Here is a 26,123-nt window from a genome sequence, read left to right on the forward strand (position 1 = left end):
AGTTAAAATTTGTGAAGAATGGAAAGCTTGTCATTGTGGGTGGAGAGAAAGCGTTGTTGGTGAGCCATATGTTGTCCTTTTCATATGTGGAAGTTGAGGATGAGGTTGGAACTCCGTTCCAAGCTCTATCTATTGCTGAAGTCAAGAAAACTGGGGCACCCATGTCCTCTTTCAAAGATGCGTAGAAAATTATTGAAGATGGCAATTCAGATCAGTGGGGCCGTATGGTAGAGATCGCCGAGAACACGAACCGAGCCGGATTGGGATTTCAGCGAGGGCCGTCTCATGTCAAAGATGAAGATATGCAACCGAGTTTCCGTAGCGGAGGGTTCATCCATGGTAATGAACAACACTCAACTGCTGTAATTGAGGGTGACGAAGATGAAGACTACACCAATTTTGTGACGCATGGAAAGACTTGCAACAATTGGGTTGCTGTTGATGTTCCTGTTATTGTCCATCGCTCTAAGTAATTTGTTTTTCATGTGTTTTTAGAATAATCCTTCTCCTATGCTTGAGGGAGAAGTGAACATTGTTGGGAATTTTTCAAATTTTATCATCAATAAAATGCAATTCTATTCATCCACATCTATGATGTTTTTATTTTTACATTTTGCTTTTCTGAAAATGGTAATCACAAAAAACATAAATAAATAATAATTGTTCATCTGCATAATATTTAGTCACAATTCACTTCTCTAAAATCAAAATATCAAATCATTATGCAGGTTGGTTTCTAAACCCGTCGAAGATATGGAGAAGACCACATTCATTACACCTTGGAGAACATTCTGTTATAGAGTGATGCCTTTCGGTTTAAAGAATGCTGGTGCAACATGCCAGAGAGCAATGACCACTCTTTTTTATGATATGATGCATAAAGAGATTGAAGTCTATGTTGATGACATGATTGCCAAATCAAGTGACGAAGAAGAACACGTTGAGCATTTATTGAAGTTATTCCAGCATTTAAGGAAGTACAAACTCCACTTGAATCCCAATAAGTGTACATTTAGTGTTCGTTCTGGTAAGTTGTTGGGCTTTATTGTCAGTGAGAAGGGTATTGAAGTTGATCCTGCCAAGGTCAAAGCAATACAAGAGATTCCTGCGCCCAAAACTGAGAAGCAAGTCATAGGTTTTCTCGGCCACTTGAGTTATATCTCAAGATTCATATCGCATATGACTGCCACGTGTGCGCCTATATTCAAGCTTCTTTGGAAAGATCAGTCTTGTGATTAGACTAAAGATTGCCAGAAAGCTTTTGACAGTATCAAAGAATATCTGCTTGAGCCTCCGATTCTGTCTCCACCCATTGAAGGAAGACCGTTGATCATGTATTTAATTGTGCTTGAAGAAAGTATGCGTTGTGTTCTTGGTCAGCAAGATGAAACTGGAAAGAAAGAGTATGCAATTTACTTCCCTAGTAAGAAATTCACCGACTGTGAGACTCAACATTCTATGCTTGAAAAGACTTGTTGCGCATTGGCTTGGGCTGCTAAGCGTCTGTGTTAGTATATGTTGAATCATACTACTTGGTTGATATCCAAAATGGATCCAATCAAGTATATTTTTGAGAGGCCTGCTTTAATTGGGAGGATTTCCCGTTGGCATATGTTATTATCTGAGTATGACATTGAATACCGATCTCAAAAAGCTATTAAAGGTAGTGTCTTGGCTGACCATTTGGCTCACCAACCTATTGAAGATTATCAGTCAATGCAGTATGATTTTCCTGACGAAGAGATATTATACCTAAAGATGAAAGATTGTGATGAACCATTGCTTGAAGAAGGGCCAGAACCTGGTTCCCATTGGGGCATGGTATTTGATGGAGCTGTTAATCAATATGGTAATGGCATTGGGGCAGTGATTATTACTCCTCAAGGCACTCATTTTTCATTTACAGCTAGATTGACTTTCAAGTGTACAAATAATATGGCTGAGTATGAAGCTTGAAGAGGCCATTGATCTCAGAATCAAGTATTTGGATGTCTATGGAGATTCAGCTGTGGTTATGAATCAAATCAAAGGTGAATGGGAGACGAATCAACCCGGTTGGATACCATATAGAGATTATGCGAGGAGGATTTCAACTTTCTTTACAAAGGTTGAATTTCATCATATCCCTCGAGATGAAAACCGGATGGAAGATGCTCTTGCAACGTTGGCGTCAATGATTGTGGTGAAATTCTGGAATGAAGTTCCCAATTTAACTGTGATGCATCTTGATAGGCCAACTCATGTGTTTGCTGTTGAAGAGATCAAAGATGAAAACCGTGGTATTTTGATATCAAGTGTTTTCTCCAAAGTCATATTTACCCTCCTGGGGCATCTTTGAAAGATAAGCAGACTTTGAGAAGATTAGCTGGTAACTTCTACCTGAATGGTGATGTGTTGTACAAGAGAAACTTCGATATGGTTCTGCTCAGATGCATGGATAGACACGAAGCAGACTTATTGATGACTGAAGTCCATGAAGGTTTCTTTGGTACTCATTCCAATGGACATGCTATGGATAAGAAGATGTTGAGAGGAGGTTACTATTGGCTGACAATGGAATCTGATTATTGCAAGTTTGTGAAGAAATGCCACAAGTGTCAAATTATGCAGATAAGATTCATGTTCCTCCGACACTGTTGAATGTCATTTCCTCTCCATGGCCCTGATGCGTTGGAAAACTTGATGTTCGCAAGTATACGAACGCGTCAGAGTAATATAAAAGATTATCGTATCCATAGAGACCAAGTGTCAATCTATCGTTATCTGTCGTTATGGTGTTTATCAAAGGCGGTCAAAATAAGTGTTTTGTAGTGTGCAATAAAAAGTAAAGTGTTGAAAAAGATTTAATTAATAAAGACAGGGTCGAATGTAATTCACGTAATCAATTGATAATCCAAGTACTTGTTAATAGAACTACTTATGGGCAATGTTTCCTACTTTGAAAAGAACTAATTTAACAGGAACTGTCGCTTTCGCGTATTCAGAACCGAGTTGTACTCCCTAATCAAACCCTCTTATTGTCACTTATAAAAAGGCGCGCATTGCGTTAGAGTAGTAAACCTATTTTAAAGAAATATAGTATCTTGACTAAGTTGAAAAGTATTATAACCTGGATTTCTTAACCAAAAGAGGTTCTCACGAACCAGACTCTAAACTTATAAACGCGTCCGAAAATAGTTTTAAAATCTCTTTTCTTCTTGATGTTAAAAACTCCTAATGAACTAAACAAAGCGCTTTCGCTGTTTTTGAAATAGTTAAAAACAATTAAGTTTATAAAGACGTTGGACGACTTTCGATCTTACCCAACGGAATTGAAGTGCGGGAAAACTTAAGTTGAAAGTTAAAATAGCCCTTTAAGTGTTTCTACGAACCATTGTACGGATTACTGGTTGAATTACGATCCTTACATTCTAGCCTTATAAATTTAGCTAGACATGATAAAGTAAAAGTGCATTAAAGTAAATAAAAGTAGTGCGAGTGCGGAAAGTAAATAATTTAAAGCGAGTGAGAGGAAATAAATAATTTAAAGCGAGTGCGAGGAAATAAATAAAGTAAAAGCAAGTGCGAGGAAATAAATAAAGTAAAAGCGAGTGCGGGAAATAAATAAAGTAAAAGCGAGTGCGGGAAATAAATAAAGTAAAAGTGAGTGCGGGAAATAAATAAAGTAAAAGCGAGTGCGGGAAAGAAATAAAGTAAAGGCGAGTGCGGGAAATAAATAAAGTAAAGGCGAGTAATAAAAACCTGCTCCAATCGGAGGGCTGAGTAAATTGCAATGCGGAAATGTAAATGGCGACAGGATTAACTTCCTTCCAAAGTGCTCCAAACTCGATTACAAACTCTATCACAGACTTGATGACACAATTGTGGTAACACTCCAATGCGAAGCGATTACCACTATAAAATACTGAATATATGCCTAAGTGAAACAAAGTTGCTTCTGAGTTTGCCTCTGCTCTAAGATTGGATGATTGTAAAACTGAATTCACGTTTCTATTTATAGGCAAATAAAAAAGGTGGAATTGACTTGGATGCCCTTCAACTTGAAAATAGAGGAAACCGTTTCCTTCTTGTGGCGCCCGCCAGAAGCACAAAATGGGGCGCCTTAGTGGATGAAGTGGGGAAACGTGGGAGTTGAGGAAGTTGGACTTGGACACGTCATGGCTTGGTCTGTGGCGCCCGCCATGGGGTAGGCCATGAGCACAAAATGCTGAATTTTAGGGGTTTTAGCTCTTTTTCACTCCTTTTCTCCATCGGGGCTCCAATTAAAGTAAAAACCCGAAAACAAAGGAAAACACAGTAATAACACAACAAAATGACAATAAAATGACTAGAATGCATGTGAAATCGGAGTCAAAAATACGTAAATTTTAGTGTGATCAAACTCTCCCACACTTAAACCTTTGCTTGTCCTCAAGCAAAACATTATAAAGCTCATAAAAGAAAAACTGGTGTAAACGAGTGCTTCAGGTAGAAATTCTAAGTTCAAGTCGGGATGCAGTGATAGGTTCTAACTGAGTGAACTAAGGGTATCATGATAACACTAATCCGCAAATACAGACATAAACTTCATTCCTATATTAACCAACCCATATTATCCCACAATACCTAGGCCTGCCTCTTCATCTCTTTTTGTGTCCTTTTCATTCAGGCGCAATCAAATTAAGCCCGTTATCCGTACATACTTCATAGTAGAGTGGCCTGTTAGTGATTATGATCAGAGCTTGGGGTTTCTGGCACATCAACATGTGTAAACCTTTTTATTGGACCCAACTGTAGTTATGGGGGATCGGATCGTAATCCGCCCTACCGAGTTCAGTGCCAGATACCTCTGAACCAACCAACAGTGGGTACTGCCTTTCTTTTTCTTTTTCTTTTTCTTTTTGTTGCAATTTTTTACAATTCTTTGGTTTAAATGACTTTGTGAGGGTCACCTATACCGGAGTTGCATTTTTGCTTTCTTTTATTTTTTTGTTTTTCTGGATCATTCACTTATTTGCATCGGTCCCCTACGTAGAGGATGCGTAGGCCGGAGCTGACTGCTGAGATAAACTACGAAGAACTTATACGAAAATGATGATTAAGGCCATGGTATATGGGGTTTCGGGAATGATTCTTATATTTACGAAGCTTATGGTGCTAAAACAGATACTGATGTTTCGCAAAGTTCTCCCAAGTCACCGCATCCTTACTCAAAACATGTCCTTAAAACCTGAAAACTTTCGAAATAACACCTATTTTCTTTTGCAAAAATTTTTGGTGGGGCTAAAGGTATGGGGAGGTAGGATTGTACTAAGGATCTACTATATTTGGTGACTCGTCAGACTCATGCATTATACTAAAAAGAAAAATAAACAACTAAAAGGGAAATAAACAATCTAAAAAAAACAGCAAATAAAACTGAAAAATAAAAGGAAAACGATAAATGCTCCTCCCACACTTAAATCGAACATTGTCCCCAATGTTTCGAAATAAGATAAGGGAAGAGTTACCTGGCAACCTATTGCTGACCACTAGTGCCCTCGCCATCCTGAGGTGGACGACGTGATCGGGTACGACGATGGTCTCTCTGATCCATCCTCGCCTGCAGGGCATCCTGAGCGGTCCTCACGTCTCGAAGGTTACCAATAATGGAACCTTGGGTGGCTTCAATTAGTGCCATGTGTCTCTGGTGGTATTGTTGTTGACGGGCTTGCGTATCGGTGATCACTTGCAGGGACTGTAGGACAGTGTCGTAGGACCTGTCTGTCCTCCGCTGTGATTGTTGCATGAAGTTCATATTATCCGTCATTTGTTGCTGGATGGTAGAGAGTAGGTCGTCACGCCTTTGCTCTCTAGCCAGGTGGTCACGCCACATCTCCCCTGTAATATAGAAGCCAGGAGTGGTACCTGCAGAAGAAGAAGATGGTGCGGTGTATGGTGGTGAAGGATGATGGGGGGACACATGTGGTACGGGAGATCTCTCTCTCCGATCTTATTCATCATCAGTGTCTGGTCCCGCCTCATCAGGAATGTTAGGAGGAAGAGGACCCAAAACAGGTGGAACATCTAAATCGTAGGTCCAATTCCTCTCATCACGTATATCAGTATGTCTAGTGCAAGGTAGAATAATAGATGGGATGGCTACACCATGAATCATAAGTGTATAACCTCCTTCTCTCCTTGAGCGACACAATTTCATGTCTCTCAGAAATTTTAAGGTAATTGTGCGAGGAGGTAAGGGGTCTAGGGTAGCCATCTCATTGTTCAAGTTAAGTGCCCGAGCAATAGACGTAATCAATCCACCAAAAGAAATCGGTCCCGCCTTATTCAGAGTTAAAATCATGTGTGCGAGCATAAACGGAACCGAATTAATTCTCCTATTTGTGAGGCTTCCTTGCAAATATAGAAGCTCTCTAGCGTTAACCTTATTTGGATTCTCCCGGCCAAAAATAGTGCATGCCAACAAATATCTAAAAACTCTGATGGCCGGGTTATGGATAGTTGAGGCAAGAACTCCTTCAAAAGAGTTAATGGAAGTGTTTGATAAACGCTCCCAGAAGGAAAATACCTCAACAGACCATTCGGAATCCAAATGGGCCTCACAAATAGCACCTTCCCCATGAGGGATCCCTAACAAGCTGGCTAGTTCGTCGGTACTGAATTGGTATTCAACAGCAAACATTCTAAATTTGACAGTACCAACTGTGCTAGCAGTGTTAGGGTTGACAATATAAATTAAGGAACTTAAAAATTCGATTGTCAGCCGCTCATAGGTGGGTTCTTTGTTGATAAAGAAATTATGCAAACCTAGGTTGTCTAATAAATGGAAAATGCTATGGTAGATGCCTAAAGTGTAGAGACAATTTTCGTCAACATACCTTGTCGGGAGAATTTCCCGATTTTGCAACTGTTCAATGATTTTTCTTTGTCTCTCCCCTGGTTTCCCTCCTCGAAGAATGAATCCGTTGAACTCCATTTGAATGCTCTTGAAATGTGGATGAAGAAGATGAAGTGGTTGGTGAAAAGGTTGGATTTTTACAAAATCCGGCGGATGAAATTGAAAATGGAAAGTGGAATAATGATTTGTGTGGTATGGTGGTTAGGAAAGTATGAGCTTTTTGTGGGTTCAAGGGATTTTTCCAAGGTGAAAAAATGGGTTTTGGAGGTTGTAAGTTGCAAAAATGGTGAAGAAAAGTGGTCTGCCCCGACCATATACAGACGCTGTGGCGGGCGCCACAGGTCCTATGGCGGGCGCCACAAGGCAAAATCTGGCTGGGCCAGATTTTGGTCCTTTGGTTTGGGCTTCGCTTGTCTTTTGGCTTTGAGGGGTCTGGATAGCATTTGTCTTGTGATTCTCCTAGTTTCTTTGACTTGCATAATTTTATAAAAGTAAAAACGAAAAATAAAAAGTGAAACTGAAACAAAAACAAAAACTGAAATTAAATATAAATAAATAAATAACTAAAAAATTAAAATGCAAATAAAATATAAAACATATATAGATAAAAATAGAAATACTAATGTATAGTAGTAGTTTATATAATATCCAAATGCGATAATGTAAAATGAGTAATGCAAATACGATAAATATATGAAAGAGAAATAAAGTGAAATGAAATGGTGAAATTAGGTATTAGGGGTGTCGTCTGCCTGAGTGGATCCACGGAGCACGGCTATCTCCTGCCTGAGCTCTGCGATCTCCTGATATAGACAATCGGCTTCAGTAGCATGGGTGAGATCGGACACTCCTATCTGTAAAGTTAGGTCCGCCACTTCCTGTCTAAGCTCTGCAATCTCTCTACGGCACTCAGCAATCTGGGTGCGTATGTCAGGTGTCTGCAATGAATGATTATTAGAGAGAACAGTGATTCTAGGAGATGGTGGTGCAGGTGTGTATTCAGCAACTGGGGGCGATCTCGGCTCCTCAACGGTCTCTCCCTGGCCCTCTAGAGCATAACTCCAATTCGCTGGATCATGCACATTGGTCATCATAGGATCTGGCAATGTGAAGTAATGGATGGCCTCGCTGTCGACTAGCAGTCGGAACTGGCATGGGTGGAAAGAGGCTCTCCTCATCAATCCTCTGGTCAAACAGAAATCGATGTCCATGGTAGTATATCTACAGTAGGTCCGAAGATGCAACAGCTTGCGAGACAGACCCAAAGCGACTGCAATCTGTGTGATGATTCCACCAACATGGATGACTCCTTCGGTGGATCTAGAGATACCGCTGAGATTATTTAATAAAAAGTTCCCACATGCTACTGGGAGAGACTGGGATGCGCAAAGTAATAGGAAGATCTCCTCTTCACTTAGTAGTGTTTCTGCATCCGGTCTTCCCAGGAAGGAATGTGCTAATATCATCTGAAAATATCTGAAGGCTGGGTTATGTATGACATAAGATAACTGTGTAGATGGACCCTGGCTTCCGCCACCTGATATATCACTCCAAAACTTCTCCATTTCCTTACCCAGGAAATATCCCAAAGGTGTCTCTGGGATAGCATCGGGAGTAGTCTGGAAACCTAATAAGTCGCCGAACTCTTTCTGGATGAAGGAGTACTCAACTCCAAAGAGCCTGAAAGCAGCATACCCATCTGGTCTAGAATAGGGGTCGTAGTCGAATGAACTCAGGAACTCCAAAGTCAGGTTCCTATATGTGTTACTCAAGTCATTAGCAAATTCGTCCCAGTGGAGCTGGTGGCTAAGGAATCGGATACTAGGCTCGATACCCAGTGCCTCCATACAATGCTGATTAGGGTAACGTGTGGGTGCCATAGGGCGCTGGTATAAAGCAATGTAGCGCTCCCTCTGAGCATTGTCTCTATAGGCAACATGCATGTCATCAAAACCCTGCATCCTGTAAAAGTTAGGAAAGTGATCCTGAAAATACAAACCATTCAAACTTTAGTCTCAATGCAAAATAAGATAAAATAAAATAAAAATAAAAATAAATAAAAATAAATGCGAAAAAAAGTAAAATTAAAAGAAAAACCATGGGTTGCCTCCCACGCATCGCTTGTTTAACGTCATTAGCTTGACGGTTAGAATTTATACACATGTAGTAGTATGAATCGGTGGATCAATCAGGGTGTGGCTCGAGTAGTATGCTGGAATGTCTCCTCCTTCGTAGAGCTTCAGTCTTTGTCCATTTACAATGAAGGGACTACAGGTATCGTTCTTGATTTCTACGGCTCCGGATCTCAGAATCTTGGATACTTCGAAAGGACCAGTCCATCTTGAACGTAGCTTCCCAGGGAAGAGTCGTAACCTAGTGTTGAAAAGGAGAACAAAATCGCCTACATTGAAGTTTTTCTTTACTATTCTTTTGTCATGATAGGCTTTTGTTCTCTCTTTATATATTTTTGCATTCTCGTAGGCAGATTGCCTAAGTTCTTCTAATTTATGAATGTCTAGGGTACGCTTTTCTCCAGCGGCTAGGTAGTCTAAATTCAAAGTTTTAAAGGCCCAATAGGCTTTATGCTCTAATTCGAATGGTAAGTGACATGATTTTCCATAAACTAGTTGGTAAGGGGTAGTTCCTATAAGGGTTTTGAAAGCGGTTCTATAGGCCCATAGTGCTTCTTGAAGCTTCTGAGACTAGTCTCTCCTAGAAATAGAAACAGTTTTCTCTAGGATTTGTTTTATCTCCCTATTAGATACTTCTACTTGGCCACTAGTTTGTGGGTGGTACGGTGTTGCTACTCTATGCCTAACTCCATATTTTCTTAAAAGTTTGTCAAATATTCTCGATATAAAGTGTGATCCTCCATCGCTTATGACTAAACGTGGTGTTCCAAATCTAGGGAATATATAGGTTTTAAATAGTTTGATTACTACCCTAGTGTCGTTTGTGGGTGCAGCTATAGCTTCAATCCACTTAGACACATAGTCTACAGCTACTAAAATATACCTATTTCCTAAAGATGGTGGAAAGGGTCCCATGAAATCTATACCCCATACGTCAAAGAGTTCTACTTCTTGAATGTTTCTTAGAGGCATTTCATCACGTCTTGAAATGTTTCCAGTGCGTTGGCATCTATCACATTTGACAATGAAAGCATAGACATCACGCCACATGGTAGGCCAGAATAGGCCAGCTTGAAGAATCTTGGCGTATGTCTTAGAGGTGCTTGCATGTCCACCATAAGGTGCAGAATCACAATGCTCGATAATACTATTTACCTCTTCTTCTGGAACGCAACGGCGAAAAATGCCATCTTTACCCCTTTTGAAAAGGAGCGGTTCGTCCCAATAGAAGTTTCTCACATCGTGGAAGAATTTCTTCTTGCGGTGGTAGTCAAGATTAGGGGGTATTATATCAGCAGCGAGGTAATTAACGAAATCTGCATACCAGGGTACGTTACTTATTGCTAAGGAATTTTGGGAATGCTCATAAGGATCTAGGTTATTGTCTTCAATGGTTTCTACTTTAGCGATCAGTCTATCATAGGCGAAATCATCGTTTATGGGTACTAGTTCAGGTTTTAGATGTTCTAGCCTAGAAAGGTGATCGGCTACTACATTCTTAGTGCCTTTTTTATCTCTTATATCTAAATCAAACTCTTGTAGTAATAGAATCCATCGGAGTAACCTGGGCTTGGCATCTTTTTTACTTAATAGGTAACGAATGGAAGCATGATCGGTGTAAATAATAATTTTTTCTCCTACTAGATAAGATCTAAATTTGTCTATAGCGAAAACTACAACGAGTAATTATTTTTCGGTTGTTGCGTAGTTAAGTTGGGCAGCATCTAGGGTTCTACTGGCATAATAAATGGCATTATCTTTTCTCTGTCCTAGAACGGCTCCAACTGCATAATCACTAGCATCGCACATTATCTCAAAAGGTTCCGACCAATCGGGCGGTTTCATAATGGGTGCAGAGATTAATGCTTGCTTTAAAAGATTAAATGCGTCATTACATTTTTCGTCGAAAATGAATTCAACATCTTTCATTAAAAGTTCGGTTAACGGTTTTGTTATTTTGGAGAAGTCCTTGATAAAACGTCGGTAGAATCCAGCGTGTCCAAGAAAGCTTCGGACTTCTCTGATGGTTTTTGGTGGTTTTAGGTTTTCTATAACTTCTATTTTAGCTTTATCTACCTCTATACCTTTTTTGGAAACTATATGTCCTAAAACTATTCCTTCGGTCACCATGAAATGACATTTTTCCCAATTTAGCACGAGGTTCACCTCCACGCATCTCTCCAGGATTTTCTCAAGGTTAGCAAGACAATTGTGAAAATTGAATCCTCAAACCGAGAAATCGTCCATAAACACTTCCATGATACCATCTAGGTAATCTGCGAAGATTGACATCATGCAGCGTTGGAAAGTAGCTGGGGCGTTATAGAGGCCGAAAGGCATTCGTCTATAGGCAAAGGTTCCATAGGGGCATGTAAAGGTAGTTTTTTCTTGATCTTCTGGGTGAATAGGTATTTGGAAGAATCCAGAGTATCCATCTAGATAGCAGAAGTAAGAGTGTCTGGCTAGACGCTCCAACATCTGGTTAATAAATGGTAAAGGGAAATGGTCCTTCCTAGTTGCTTTATTTAATTTTCTATAATCTATACACATCCGCCATCCTCCTTCTAAACGTTTTGCTACATGTTCGCCTTTATCGTTTTGCACGACTGTGATGCCTCCCTTTTAGGTACTACATGCACAGGGCTCACCCACTTACTATCTGAGATCTGGTAGATTATGCCTGCCTCAAGTAACTTAAGAACTTCCTTCTTAACAACATCACTCATTATAGGGTTTATTCTTCTCTGATGCTCCCTAGAGGGTTTTGAATCTTCTTCGAGCGAAATCCGATGCATGCATACGGATGGGCTTATACCTTTCAGGTCAGAGATATTATATCCTAAGGCTGAGGGATATCTTCGTAAAACGTCTAAAAGTTGGTTCGTCTCCTCTTGGCTCAAGGTAGCACTGACTATAACTGGGCGGTTCATCTTTTCATCGAGGAACTCATATCTCAGGTTCTTAGGCAGTTCCTTAAGTTCTAAGGTTGGTTTCTTAGGGCATGGCATAGGATCTGGGGTAAGGGATAAACATTCGTAAAGTTTATCATCGATGTAAGGTTCTTTAAAGTCATCATCTTCCTTTATGGGGGTTGATGGTAACTTGATTGTTTTTATAATTTCTTTTTGTTCTAATTCTCTAACACATTCATCAATGATATCTAAGGCATAACACGAGTCTCACATCACAGGTGCCATAAGAAATTTCGAAAGTATAAATTCTATTTTCTCGTCACCTACCTCAAATGTCAACTTTCCTTTCTTGACATCTATTATGGCTCATGCAGTCGATAAGAATGGTCTACCTAGAAGAATTGGTATATCATTATCTTCTTTGATGTCCATGATGACAAAATCAGTAGGGATAAATAGTTGACCTATCCTAACAGGAACATCTTCCAAAATGCCTATCGGATATTTGACAGATCTATCGGCTAACTGAAGTGACATCTTAGTGGGCTGTAATTCTCCTAAGTTTAACCTCTCACAAACTGCTAGAGGCATCAAGCTCACACTAGCTCCTAAGTCTAGAAAAGCTTTTTCGATGACATGATTACCCAAAAGGCAAGGAATGGAGAAATTTCCAGGATCTTTATCTTTCTTTGCTAATTTGTCCTCGGAAATAGCATTACATTCCAAAGGCTTCGGATCGTCAAGTCTACGTTTGTTGGTAAGGATGTCTTTCAGAAACTTTGCATAAGAAGGTATTTGGGTGATGGCTTCTGTGAAAGGGATTTCTACATGAAGTTTTTCTATAAATTTTTGATACTGTTTATTGGTCTGGGTTTGTTTGAGTCTTTAGGGATATGGTATAGGTGGTTTATATGGTGGGGGCGGTACGTAAATTTTATCTTTAGGTTCTTCTCCTTTATCTCGACCTTCCTGATTTTCAGATTCCTCTGGTTCCTTTACTTCGTTCGGGGGTTTGGTACATTCCTTAGAAGTTTCAGGTTCACTTAATCTTGGGTTTGGTGGCTCATCATAAGCGTTCCCACTTCTTAGGGTAATGGCATTGGCTTGTCCTCTCGGATTTTGTTGAGGTTGTCCAGGGAATTGTCCTCCAGGTGTAGTCTGAAGGGCTTGGTTTAAAGCTACCTGAGAGATCTGGGTTTCAAGCATCTTGGTATGAGTAACTATTTGGTCAACCTTGGTTCCTAACTGAGTAATCAATTCGTTAACATGAATGCTTTGGTTCATGAACTCCTTCTTTTGTTGGGTTTGAGCGGTGATAAAATTTTCCATAATTTTCTCAAGGCTCGGCTTTGGTGGTACAGGTTGCATAGGTTGATTTGATCTAGGGGATTGATAACTAGGTCTCGGAGGTGCATTATTTTGAATAGGGTTATTGTTTTTATAGGAGAAGTTAGGGTGATTCCTCCATCCAGGGTTATAGGTATTCGAATATGGGTTCCCTTGGGTGTAGTTCACTTGCTCGGAGTGGGTTTCGTTCAATAGACTGCATTCTGCGGATTGGTGTCCTTGGGTTCCATATATCTCACAATCCGACGAAACTGCGGCTACAGTATTTAGGTTCGTGTACATATGCTCGACCTTAAGGACTAATGCGTCCATTTTAGCTTGCATCATGTCTATAGAGCTTAGTTCATGCACTCCTCCTTGGGCTTCCTTCTTCTCGACTGTCGCTCGTTCGACTCCCCATGATTGATGGTTTTGAGCCATGTCTTCGATGAGGGCACTAGCTTCAGGGTAAGGTTTGTTCATCAGAGCACCGTCGGCGGCAGCGTCGATGGTCATCTTTGTGTTATAATGAAGTCCATTATAGAAGGTTTGAATGATTAACCAATTTTCTAAGCCATGATGTGGGCATGCTCGTAACAACTCTTTATATCTCTCCCAAGCTTCGAACAGCGATTCTCCATGGTTTTGGGTAAATCTAGTTATATGGTTTCGAAGAACGGCGGTCTTACTCGGGGGAAAATATCTGGCAAGAAAAACTCTTCTAAGGTTATCCCAAGTCGTAATGGAATTGGGTGGAAGGGAATCTAACCATGATAGGGCTTTATCTCTGAGGGAAAAAGGGAATAATCTTAAACGTATTGCCTCAAGAGAAGCTCCATTGGTTTTAAAAGTATCTGCTAATTGAAGAAATATTTTTAAATGTTGGTTAGGGTTCTCGGTAGCGAGACCCGTGAATTGTCTCTGTTGCACTAATTGTAACAGAGATGGTTTAAGTTCAAAATTATTGGCTGGGATGATTGGGTTTACTATACTAGAACTTGGTTCTTCATTAGATGGTTGAGCGAAGTCCTTAAGAGGTATTTGGTTTTGATCTTCGGCCATAGCTCTCTTAATTCTATGAAAGAATAAACGTGCGCGAGCGTAATGTTCAGGTTCCGCCAGAGGGTTTACTAAGCTTAAACTTCCGGTACTGCGAGTTCTTCGCATCGACCGGTGGGAAATAACCTAAGTCTAAACGATATAACAACAGGAAAATGAAATTTGACGAAATTGGTCCCCGGCAACGGCGCCAAAAACTTGATGCGTTGGAAAACTTGATGTTCGCAAGTATACGAACGCGTCAGAGTAATATAAAAGATTATCGTATCCACAGAGACCAAGTGTCAATCTATCGTTATCTGTCATTATGGTGTTTATCAAAGGCGGTCAAAATAAGTGTTTTGTAGTGTGCAATAAAAAGTAAAGTGTTGAAATAGATTTAATTAATAAAGACAGGGTCGAATGTAATTCACGTAATCAATTGATAATCCAAGTACTTGCTAATAGAACTACTTATGGGTAATGTTTCCTACTTTGAAAAGAACTAATTTAACAGGAACTGTCGCTTTCGCGTATTTAGAACCGAGTTGTACTCCCTAATCAAACCCTCTTATTGTCACTTATAAAAAGGCGCGCATTGCGTTAGAGTAGTAAACCTATTTTTAAGAAATATAGTATCTTGACTAAGTTGAAAAGTATTATAACCTGGATTTCTTAACCAAAAGAGGTTCTCACGAACCAGACTCTAAACTTATAAACGCGTCCGAAAATAGTTTTAAAATCTCTTTTCTTCTTGATGTTAAAAACTCCTAATGAACTAAACAAAGCGCTTTCGCTGTTTTTGAAATAGTTAAAAACAATTAAGTTTATAAAGACGTTGGACGGCTTTCGATCTTACCCAACGGAATTGAAGTGCGGGAAAACTTAAGTTGAAAGTTAAAATAGCCCTTTAAGTGTTTCTACGAACCATTGTACGGATTACTGGTTTAATTACAATCCTTACATTCTAGCCTTATAAATTTAGCTAGACATGATAAAGTAAAAGTGCATTAAAGTAAATAAAAGTAGTGCGAGTGCGGAAAGTAAATAATTTAAAGCGAGTGCGAGGAAATAAATAATTTAAAGCGAGTGCGAGGAAATAAATAAAGTAAAAGCGAGTGCGAGGAAATAAATAAAGTAAAAGCGAGTGCGGGAAATAAATAAAGTAAAAGCGAGTGCAGGAAATAAATAAAGTAAAAGCGAGTGCGGGAAATAAATAAAGTATAAGTGAGTGCGGGAAATAAATAAAGTAAAGGCGAGTAATAAAAACCTGCTCCAATCGGAGGGCTGAGTAAATTGCAATGCGAAAATGTAAATGGCGGCAGGATTAACTTCCTTCCAAAGTGCTCCAAACTCGATTACAGACTCTATCACAGACTTGATGACACAATTGTGGTAACACTCCAATGCGAAGCGATTACCACTATAAAATACTGAATATATGCCTAAGTGAAACAAAGTTGCTTCTGAGTTTGCCTCTGCTCTAAGATTGGATGATTGTAAAACTGAATTCACGTTTCTATTTATAGGCAAATAAAAAAGGTGGAATTGACTTGGATGCCCTTCAACTTGAAAATAGAGGAAACCGTTTCGTTCTTGTGGCGCCCGCCACAAGGCTATGGCGCCCGCCACAAGCACAAAATGGGGCGCCTTAGTGGATGAAGTGAGGAAACGTGGGAGTTGAGGAAGTTGGACTTGGACACGTCATGGCTTGGTCTGTGGCGCCCGCCATGGGGTAGGCCATGAGCACAAAATGCTGAATTTTAGGGGTTTTAGCTCTTTTTCATTCCTTTTCTCGATCGGGGCTCCAATTAAAGTAAAAACCCGAAAACAAAGGAAAACACAGTAATAACACAACAAAATGACAATAAAATGACTAGAATGCATGTGAAATCGGAGTCAAAAATACGTAAATTTTAGTGTGATCAAACTCTCCCACACTTAAACCTTTGCTTGTCCTCAAGCAAAACATTATAAAGCTCATAAAAGAAAAACTGGTGTAAACGAGTGCTTTAGGTAGAAATTCTAAGTTCAAGTCGGGATGCAGTGATAGGTTCTAACTGAGTGAACTAAGGGTATCATGATAACACTAATCCGCAAATACAGACATAAACTTCATTCCTATATTAACCAACCCATATTATCCCACAATACCTAGGCCTGCCTCTTCATCTCTTTTTGTGTCCTTTTCATTCAGGCGCAATCACATTAAGCCCGTTATCCGTACATGCTTCATAGTAGAGTGGCCTGTTAGTGATTATGATCAGAGCTTGGGGTTTCTGGCACATCAACATGTGTAAACCCTTTTATTGGACCCAACTGTAGTTATGGGGGATCGGATCGTAATCCGCCCTACCGAGTTCAGTGCCAGATACCTCTGAACCAACCAACAGTGGGTACTACTTTTCTTTTTCTTTTTCTTTTTCTTTTTGTAGCAATTTTTTACAATTCTTTGGTTTAAATGACTTTGTGAGGGTCACCTATACCGGAGTTGCCTTTTTGCTTTCTTTTATTTTTTTGTTTTTCTGGATCATTCACTTATTTGCATCGGTCCCCTACGTAGAGGATGCGTAGGCCGGAGCTGACTGCTGAGATAAACTACGAAGAACTTATACGAAAATGATGATTAAGGCCATGGTATATGGGGTTTCGGGAATGATTCCTATATTTACGAAGCTTATGGTGCTAAAACAAATACTGATGTTTCGCAAAGTTCTCCCAAGTCACCGCATCCTTACTCAAAACATGTCCTTAAAACCTGAAAACTTTCGAAATAACACCTATTTTCTTTTGCAAAAATTTTTGGTGGGGCTAAAGGTATGGGAAGGTAGGATTGTACTAAGGATCTACTATATTTGGTGACTCGTCAGACTCATGCATTATACTAAAAAGAAAAATAAACAACTAAAAGGGAAATAAACAATCTAAAAAAAACAGCAAATAAAACTGAAAAATAAAAGGAAAACGATAAATGCTCCTCCCACACTTAAATCGAACATTGTCCCCAATGTTTCGAAATAAGATAAGGGAAGAGTTACCTGGCAACCTATTGCTGACCACTAGTGCCCTCGCCATCCTGAGGTGGACGACGTGATCGGGTACGACGATGGTCTCTCTGATCCATCCTCGCCTGCAGGGCATCCTGAGCGGTCCTCACGTCTCGAAGGTTACCAAACTCGATTACAGACTCTATCACAGACTTGATGACACAATTGTGGTAACACTCCAATGCGAAGCGATTATCACTATAAAATACTGAATATATGCCTAAGTGAAACAAAGTTTCTTCTGAGTTTGCCTCTACTCTAAGTTTGGATGATTGTAAAACTGAATTCACGTTTCTATTTATAGGCAAATAAAAAAGGTGGAATTGACTTGGATGCCCTTCAACTTGAAAATAGAGGAAACCGTTTCCTTCTTGTGGCGCCCGCCACAAGGCTATGGCGCCCGCCACAAGCACAAAGTGGGGCGCCTTAGTGGATGAAGTGGGGAAACGTGGGAGTTGAGGAAGTTGGACTTGGACACGTCATGGCTTGGTCTGTGGCGCCCGCCATGGGGTAGGCCATGAGCACAAAATGCTGAATTTTAGGGTTTTTAGCTCTTTTTCACTCCTTTTCTCGATTGGGGCTCCGATTAAAGTAAAAACCTGAAAATAAAGGAAAACACAGTAATAACACAACAGAATGACAATAAAATGACTAGAATGCATGTGAAATCGGAGTCAAAAATACGTAAATTTTAGTGTGATCAGACCCTTCTCCATGTGGGGAATTGATATGATTGAGCCCAAAGCTTCGAATGGACATCGTTTCATTCTGGTGGCTATTGAATACTTCACAAAGTGGGTTGAAGCGGCATCATATGCAAATGTAACCAAGCAAGTTGTTGTAAGGTTTATCAAGAATCAGATTATATGCCGGTATGGTGTGCCAAGTAAGATCATTACTGATAATGGATCAAACTTGAATAATAATATGGTGGAAACTCTTTGCAAAGACTTAAAGATTACACATCATAATTCTTCTCCCTACAAACCCAAGATGAATAGGGCTGTTGAAGCTGCGAATAAGAACATTAAGAAGATCATTCAGAAGATGGTTGTGACCTACAAGGATTGGCTTGAGATGCTCCCATTTGCTTTGCATGGGTACCGTACATCCATCCGCACTTCAACAGGGGTAACCCCTTTCTCACTTGTTTATGGCATGGAAACTGTGCTCCCGGTAGAGGTTGAGATCCCATCACTATGTGTGCTGATGGAAGCCAAGTTGACTGAGTCTGAGTGGTGTCAGACCAGGTACGACCGGTTGAATTTGATTGAAGAAAAGAGGTTAACTGCCATGTGTCATGGTCAGTTATATTAGCAAAGAATAAAGAAAGCTTTTGATAAGAAGGTCAGACCTCGTGTGTTCAAAGAAGGTGACCTTGTGCTCAAGGAGATTCTATCTTTCAAGCCAGATTCTAGGGGAAAATGGACTCCTATTATGAAGGCCCACATGTTGTTAAGAGAGCCTTTTCAGGCGGTGCTTTGATTCTTACAACTATGGATGGTGAAGAGTTCACTCGTCTTGTGAACGCAGATGCAGTCAAGAAATACTTTGCCTAAAAAGAAAAGAACAACTCGCTGATTTGAAAACCCGAAAGGGCGACTTAGGAAAAAATGAGCATCTCGGTGGATTAAAAACCCGAAAGGGCGATCCAGGCAAAAGTTAGAGACATAAAACAGAAAAATTTATCTCGATAAATTGAGTACCCCGACTTGGGACAATTTATGGAAAATTTAGGGATTATGGCAAGTAACTACATCTTGTTGATCTTCAGTCTTGAAGACATTCTTGAGCATGATATTTGGTTCTGATTCATCTTCAACCGAAGCCAAGAGCACAGTGGATATCAAAGTTGGTAGAAGGAGTAATGATCATTGTATTCAATGTATCCCTCTTCCATGTAAATTACCGTTTTTCAACTTTTGTAAGGATCTATGGAGTCTTGTCATTTACAGACTACCATTCTATTAAATAAAGTTGAGCTTTTTATCCAATTATTTCTACTTTGATCTATTCAGCTAAATAGAATTAAATTTTATGATGATCATTTTGAAATTAAATTTAAAAATCAAAATCATGTTTTTCTTAAAATAATAAAAGAAAGTACTTTTAAGAGCAATCAATTCCATTAAAGGAACATCAACAACGGTATGAGAACATGTAAGTCCCAAAATGTGAAGCATTGTTGGTTTTCCCCAAGCAGTTGGTTCAATCATCTTTTCCGAACGACAACTCAACTTCCCCGACCAAGTTTTGTTGGTTTCCCAAACTGAGTTCGTATTTGCCTTCCTATCTTTGAGTTGTAGGCGCATTGTCTCAGTAGGTTTGCATAGACTCAACACAGATTGTTACCCCACTCGAGTCGTCAGCAGAGTTTGTGCCTGATCCCTGTTAGCACTGATTCTTGAGCAATATTTATGGTCCTCTGTAAGGTTGTCTCCCATTTGATATGGCGTTGACCTAAAATTCCCCGCAGAGTTGATGATGTAGGTCCTCAGCAAATTTATCCTCCTTCCCCACCCAGGGTCGAGCCTTCGAGATAGATGATTCATGTTTATCCTTAACATCTCTTTCTCTTGTTGGTGCCTCCATCCTGTTAAGATTGGCTGAGTGTTGTAACGATGATTCAGACCATTGACATTTATATCCTTGTGATTGTTTTGTCAGCATAATCATCATATATACATATACATATACATCCATAGATTTCATTATTGCATTATTATTGCATTTTGTGATTCATTCTTTTTCTAATCCTCTACTATGGTGGTATCCTCTCCCCCATGTAGATTTGGTGTGTCTATCCTCTTTCAATTGTAGAGTGTCAACCGCCTTAAGTAGAAAGAATTTAACCTTTCTCATTCCCCACTGAGTTATTTCCTCGTGGATGATCATTATTTCAGCTTCCTCCCCCGGTTGATTATCTGGATGGAACCACCCCCCCTGAGTTATATCCTCATTGGGTTGAGTCTTTGATTGACCTTTTCTTTCTAGATCCTGCCTAGATAGATACCTTGATTCCCCGAGAGCCTGTTACCTAGTAAATAGTAACATTCATCTCGATTTGCGAGTGTTTTACTCTTGCCCAATACCCGGTAGAAGTAATCTACTTCCTTTATGTTTCATAGCAGATCCGTTTTCACGTTTCTTAGGAAGTTTATCCTTGATATGTTCATCTTAAATGATGATGAGTATTCTTCCCTTTGAGTCTATCCTGTGCTGAATCTACTTCCTTGATATTTCTGTTACTCCTGTATTGAAGTTCATTTCTTCCCCAGTTGAGTTTGAGAGCGTATTTCCTCAATGAAATTGCCGTTTCCTGTTTGGGTCAAGTATTTCAGTTTCACCCTGATTTATTTGTTTCCCATGTGGATTTTCTCTCTACCCCCGACTGAGTCTTTCCCTTGATTTATTTTCATGGAATCCCTCGTGTCCCCCAGCAATTTTAAGTCGTACCTAGCCTACGCACAAATTTTTATCCCCCAGAGTCTCTATCTACCCAGTGAGTTTTCCTTATGGAAAGCATTATGCTCCTGCGGACTTTCAGTCTCTCCGGATTCTTTTCAATTGTGGCAACAATTTTCCACAGAGATTATTTATAACATTTCATATCATAAGCATCATGAGGTCTCTTAGGGGGCAAAATTTACTTATATTGTTGTTATTTAAGCCCATTCTACTGAGTCGATACGAAGATTTTAACCTTCATCTCCTCAACTAGAACGTCCTTAAATAGGGGCAGTTGTAAGACCGCAATATTGACCATAAGATCCCTCATGCTATCTCATCATATGAATTAGTATTGGGATCACACCTTGGCATCCTCCTTACCCTTCCTTCATTGGGTTTGCATTGGGAGAGATCACCGAGCACAATTTGATTGTATCATACTTTGTTTTTCATTATTCACTAACCAAAATACCAAAAATATGTTAATGTATAGTTTGTTGCTTTTGTAGGTAGTGTGTATGCTCACCTATGCTTCATCAAGCTCATATCTAGGGTTTAAGACCCTCAGTGCAAGGAGTGTAATCAATAAATGGTTCACATTGGCTCTAAGAATCATATATGGATCCCCATGATCTTCACATGTTATTTTGATCAAGAAATCATCAAGAGTTTGGAGTTGGTTTGCCTTGGAAACCCTAATTCATCTGGGTATCTTGTGTGACTTCTTCAACAAGTTTTCTCAACAATTAATCAAATATTTCAAGGGATACTTCACATATATGATCCTCCATGATCCCCAAAATTCAAGAGAATATCAATCTAGCAAGTTGGTTCATGGTGGTTGATCAGAGAAAGTCAACTAGTCAAAACTGGGTGTCGCTAGACCCTGTCTCCTATAATGTTTGTCATATGAAAATTATTCCAAAAGAAAAGTTACTCAAAATGACATTCCAAACAACTTTCATGTTGAGGTCAAGAGCTAATTTTGCTTGGAAAGTCATTTTTTATGGTGAAAGATTATATGTCATTTTGTCTGAACCCTAGTTTGGAGGTCAACATCCCAAGACCATAACTTACTTAATTTTTATGAGATGGAAGCCATTCAAATTTCATGATCACATTAAAGATGTCTACTTAAACTTTTCTGTTTGTAGGAAGTGCAAATTCAACTTACAAATGCATGTGCCAAGAGGAAACATTACAGGTCATTTTGGGCCACTACCATTGAACAAGTGTTTTTCCTCAACTTATAAAATGCATAACTCCTTCATGCCAAATACATATAAGGTCAAATATGTGAAAAAGTTGAAGAGGTTTGAAATAGCTACAACTTTTATGAAGAAACTTTTCTCATTTGAAGTCCATAGGAAAAGTTATTCAAGGTGGAAGAAGTGAACATTTGACTTGGGACTTAGAAAATTTTCAAATATGTTTGATTTCCAAAAATTCAACCTCAAAATTCATCATGATCCAAGCTTCAAAAGAAAAAGTGTTCAACATGGAAGTTGTTCCCCTTGATCTCACCTTTCCAAAAAGTCTAGAATCATCTCAATTGACCAAAGTATGAAGGACTTGCGCATGGGTGTAAGTTAAGGGACGATTTGGATAATTTCAACTTACATTTTTCGCACACATTTGCATGGACTTCTAACATGATTTCAGCATGGTGTACATTCAATTATGGATCATATCACATCATCTCATGGGCCTAGCACACGCCCATGCAACCATGCAAAGGAGAATTTCAAAATTTGCCAAAATTGGAAGTGTGTGGAAATCAATCTCATGGCCTATAAATAAGACCCTCATTGCTCAAAATTAAGGACCTTGTGCCCAAGCTTTGAACCTGCAACCTCAAACCCTCACCATTGAAGGATAAACTTGAATATTTTCTTTGAAAATCGAGTTTCAATTCTCCATCTATTTTGAGATTGAAATTCCAAGAGTCCATCCCTTTCTTTGATCCATTTCACTTCCATCAAGCATCTAAAGCAAGACCAAGAATAATTGAAAGCAAGATCGTGCAAATCTAAAGCTCAATTGAAGGTGAATTTTCAGAATTTTCATCTCTTCGATTCTCCCTCAGTTCTTCACTGTTCTTGTTAATTTTTGGTTGTATGAAGTCCTATCAATGTAGGCAAGAAGATTGAGCTGCTTTGAGGTCAAATCGAAGAAACTCAGTTCATGATCCTTAAAATTCAAATCCCTGTATCTTTTAATATACTTGGAATTGGACAAAATTGAGGCTAGATTCGAGCTCCTGAGCATTTTTTCTTTAAATCCATGTCCTTGTTTTTCATTTTGGTGATGGTTGATGGTGGACAAGTCCGGTGAGGTCCACCGGAGAAGAAGACCAGGGCCCTAGCTCCGGTGATGTGTTGTCACACATCTCAGCCATAGGATCCAGTTGAAATGTTTTAATCTCGTCGCTTGCTTTTGATTACCACGCGTGTGGGACAATTGACTGAGGCATTGGTGGAACGCGTGTTTCCAACCATCTGATCTGCCACCTCAATTAATGAGGGAGATCAGATGGCTCTCCTTTTTTTGAATTTCTGATTATTTCATTTAATCCATTATTTTTAATTAATTCATATCAATTTCATTTTTAATCCAAAAAATACGAGACTTTCACCAAATATTTTCAAATATTTTTCTCTTTCATTTTCTGAATAAAAATTATTTTTTTGGATAAATTTTGATATTTTCCATGAATTAATTGTTTTTGTGCATATTTTTAATTGTTTAAAAATACTTCTGACTTTTTAAAAATAATGAATTTTTTTGCCTAAGGTCCTTTGACCTTGTTTGACCTAGGATAAATCTATTGGCCATTTATTTAGTGTTTTAAAGAGGTTTTAGGTTTTTGATCATACATAATTTAATTTAAATGCATTTTAATTTGATTTTTAATTGATTAATTGTGTAGAAATTATGTTGAGCCATTTTTATTGACTTGTGAATTTTGACTATGTGTTTGGGCCTTGGTCAAGGTTGATTTGACTTTTGTTGGATTAAAATCATTGGATTTAGAGGATTGATGAAATGTACATTTCATCTCCCAAAATGAGTGAATGATTTTAATTTGATAAAAAATCCTCCCATGACCAATTTGTGCTTGTCTCATCTCCCTTCCCTCTTCATCTTCAATCCCATTCTATCTCATCCCTTTCATTGACCAATGAAGTCTCAATATCCTAAGGCTAATTGGTTCATCAATAACTTCATGTTAGATGAACCAATACAAGTATGGATGAGATTAGGTTCATTCTTTGATCATTTTCTTTTTATGTGTGGTATGTTTTAGGAGTATGATTCATTATACCATATCTCTAACATGCATTAACACCAAAGTTTCTATTGTCCGGCCTCAGATAGTTGTGACTTCTACATAAGTCCAATTAGGATTCCTTAACATAGCGCTAAATTTTGACCCAAAAGGCATAACATTCTAGTAAATGAGATTGTAAGTCTCCCCCCTTTCATGGTATTATGTGCAAACTTGGCATTTTTTCCTTCCTTTGGAAGATGTCTTGGTTGAAGAATCCATGCTTATGAATAGAGGGCTGAGTGTTCTCCAAAGAATGACTTAATCAATTAAAAAGAAAAACTCCACTAACGTCTAATCAACTAACATTTGACTAACTTTTATTATTATTGCTTTTAATTTCAAGTCATTTACTTTATGCAATTTAAATTAAAGTCATTTACCATTCCATTTGCCATTTTACTTATCATTTAACTTGTTTATGTTTATGCCATTTTCACTTTGCTCACTTGAGTCATATATTGTGATTGTATATATTTGTTTGTGTATCTTGTTTGTGTTTGTGGTCTTAGGACCTTAAAATACCTAATAAATAACAAAAACCCTAAAAAATGTTTGTGTGGACTGTTGGATTTGATCTGAGCCTTGGACTTAGAATTAGGCAACATTCCCTATGCAAAAGGACTTGGCCAATGCCAATATTTCTGAAACCAAGTTTTTGTGATTTGAGCTTTCATCTGATACAAGTATTGGGATCCACTTGAGTTCATATGTTACATGGTCTTGATGAAAATGTTACTTTGAACCTGTGTCTAATGCCTTATTATGAGCCAACCAAGGAGTAGCTCATCTGATACATGGGAAGATTAAGAAGAAGACTCTGAAGTTGCTAGCTTGGATGTGGCTATCTTTATTTGATGCCTTGCTCTTCATTTTGCTACTTGCTTATTGATATTGCTTGATTTAAAGTACAAAGGAAAAGTGAGTTTCTATATGACATTCTTGTCTATTGGATTGCATCCCATTGGTAAGATCTTTTCAAATCTTAACTTTTAAGTTTTTGCTTAGGATTATGTAAGACCCCAATTTTGACCCTAAGATCCCTCATGTAATTTCATCATAAGCATTAGCATTGGGATCATACCTTGGCATCCTCCTTACCCCTCTTTCATTGGGTTTGTTTTGAGAGATCACCAAGAACTTTGTGAGTGTATCATAATTGTATTTTATCATTTCACTAACCAAAATATCAAAAATATGTCTTTGCATTTGCCTAACTCTTTTGTAGGAAGGGCATGATTCCATTGATTCATCAAGCTCACATCTAGGGTTTGAGACCCTCATGAACAAAGAGAACAACCAAGAATTTATCCAAGAATGGCTATTAGCATCATATATGATTCCCAATGTTCTCTACATGTTATATTGATCAAGTTTTCTTCAAGAGTTTGAGGGTGATTTGCCTTGGAAACCGTAGTTTGACTGGGTATCTTGAGTAACTTCTCCAATAAGCTACCTTACCAATTGATCAAATTTCTCAAGGGACACTTCAAAATTCATCATCTTATGCATATATTATCTACCATGAGCCAAGAAAGTCAAGAGAATTGGAAGTTAGCAAGTTGGTTGATGGTGGTTGGCCAGATGGATTCATGTGATCAAAACTGGGTCCCCATAGACCCTATCTCCTACACTTTTCACCATATGAAAATGATTCCAATATAAAAGTTACTCTAAATGACATTCCAAACAACTTTCATGTTGAGACCTAGAGCTAGTTTTGCTTGGAAAATCATTTTCTATGTTGAAACATTATAGGTCATTTTGTCTAAACCCTAATTTGAAAGTCAACTTCCCAAGGTTATAACTTGCTCAATTTTTATGAGATGAAAGATTTCCAAGTTTAAAAATAAAATTCAATGTGTCTAATTCAACTTTTATGTTTGGAGCGGGAGCTAATTCAACTTTTTTGAGCATGTGATATGAGGTTACATTATAGGTCACTTTTGACCTATACCATTGATCAAGTGATTTTTCCAAACTTCAGAAATGCATAACTCTATCATTTCAAAT

General features: G+C 38.7%; 1 non-coding gene across 1 annotated transcript; it reads left to right on the top strand.

Moving 5' to 3' along the window:
* Nucleotides 1–13,818: 13,818 nt before the first annotated feature.
* On the top strand, nt 13,819–13,925 carry LOC127088401 (small nucleolar RNA R71). The gene has a single exon (XR_007790239.1). It is a non-coding gene; the product is annotated as a small nucleolar RNA R71 (small nucleolar RNA).
* The last annotated feature ends 12,198 nt before the right edge of the window (nt 13,926–26,123 follow it).

The sequence above is a fragment of the Lathyrus oleraceus genome, chromosome 5 (assembly GCF_024323335.1).
Source record: "Lathyrus oleraceus cultivar Zhongwan6 chromosome 5, CAAS_Psat_ZW6_1.0, whole genome shotgun sequence".
NCBI classification, from domain to species: Eukaryota; Viridiplantae; Streptophyta; class Magnoliopsida; order Fabales; family Fabaceae; genus Lathyrus; species Lathyrus oleraceus.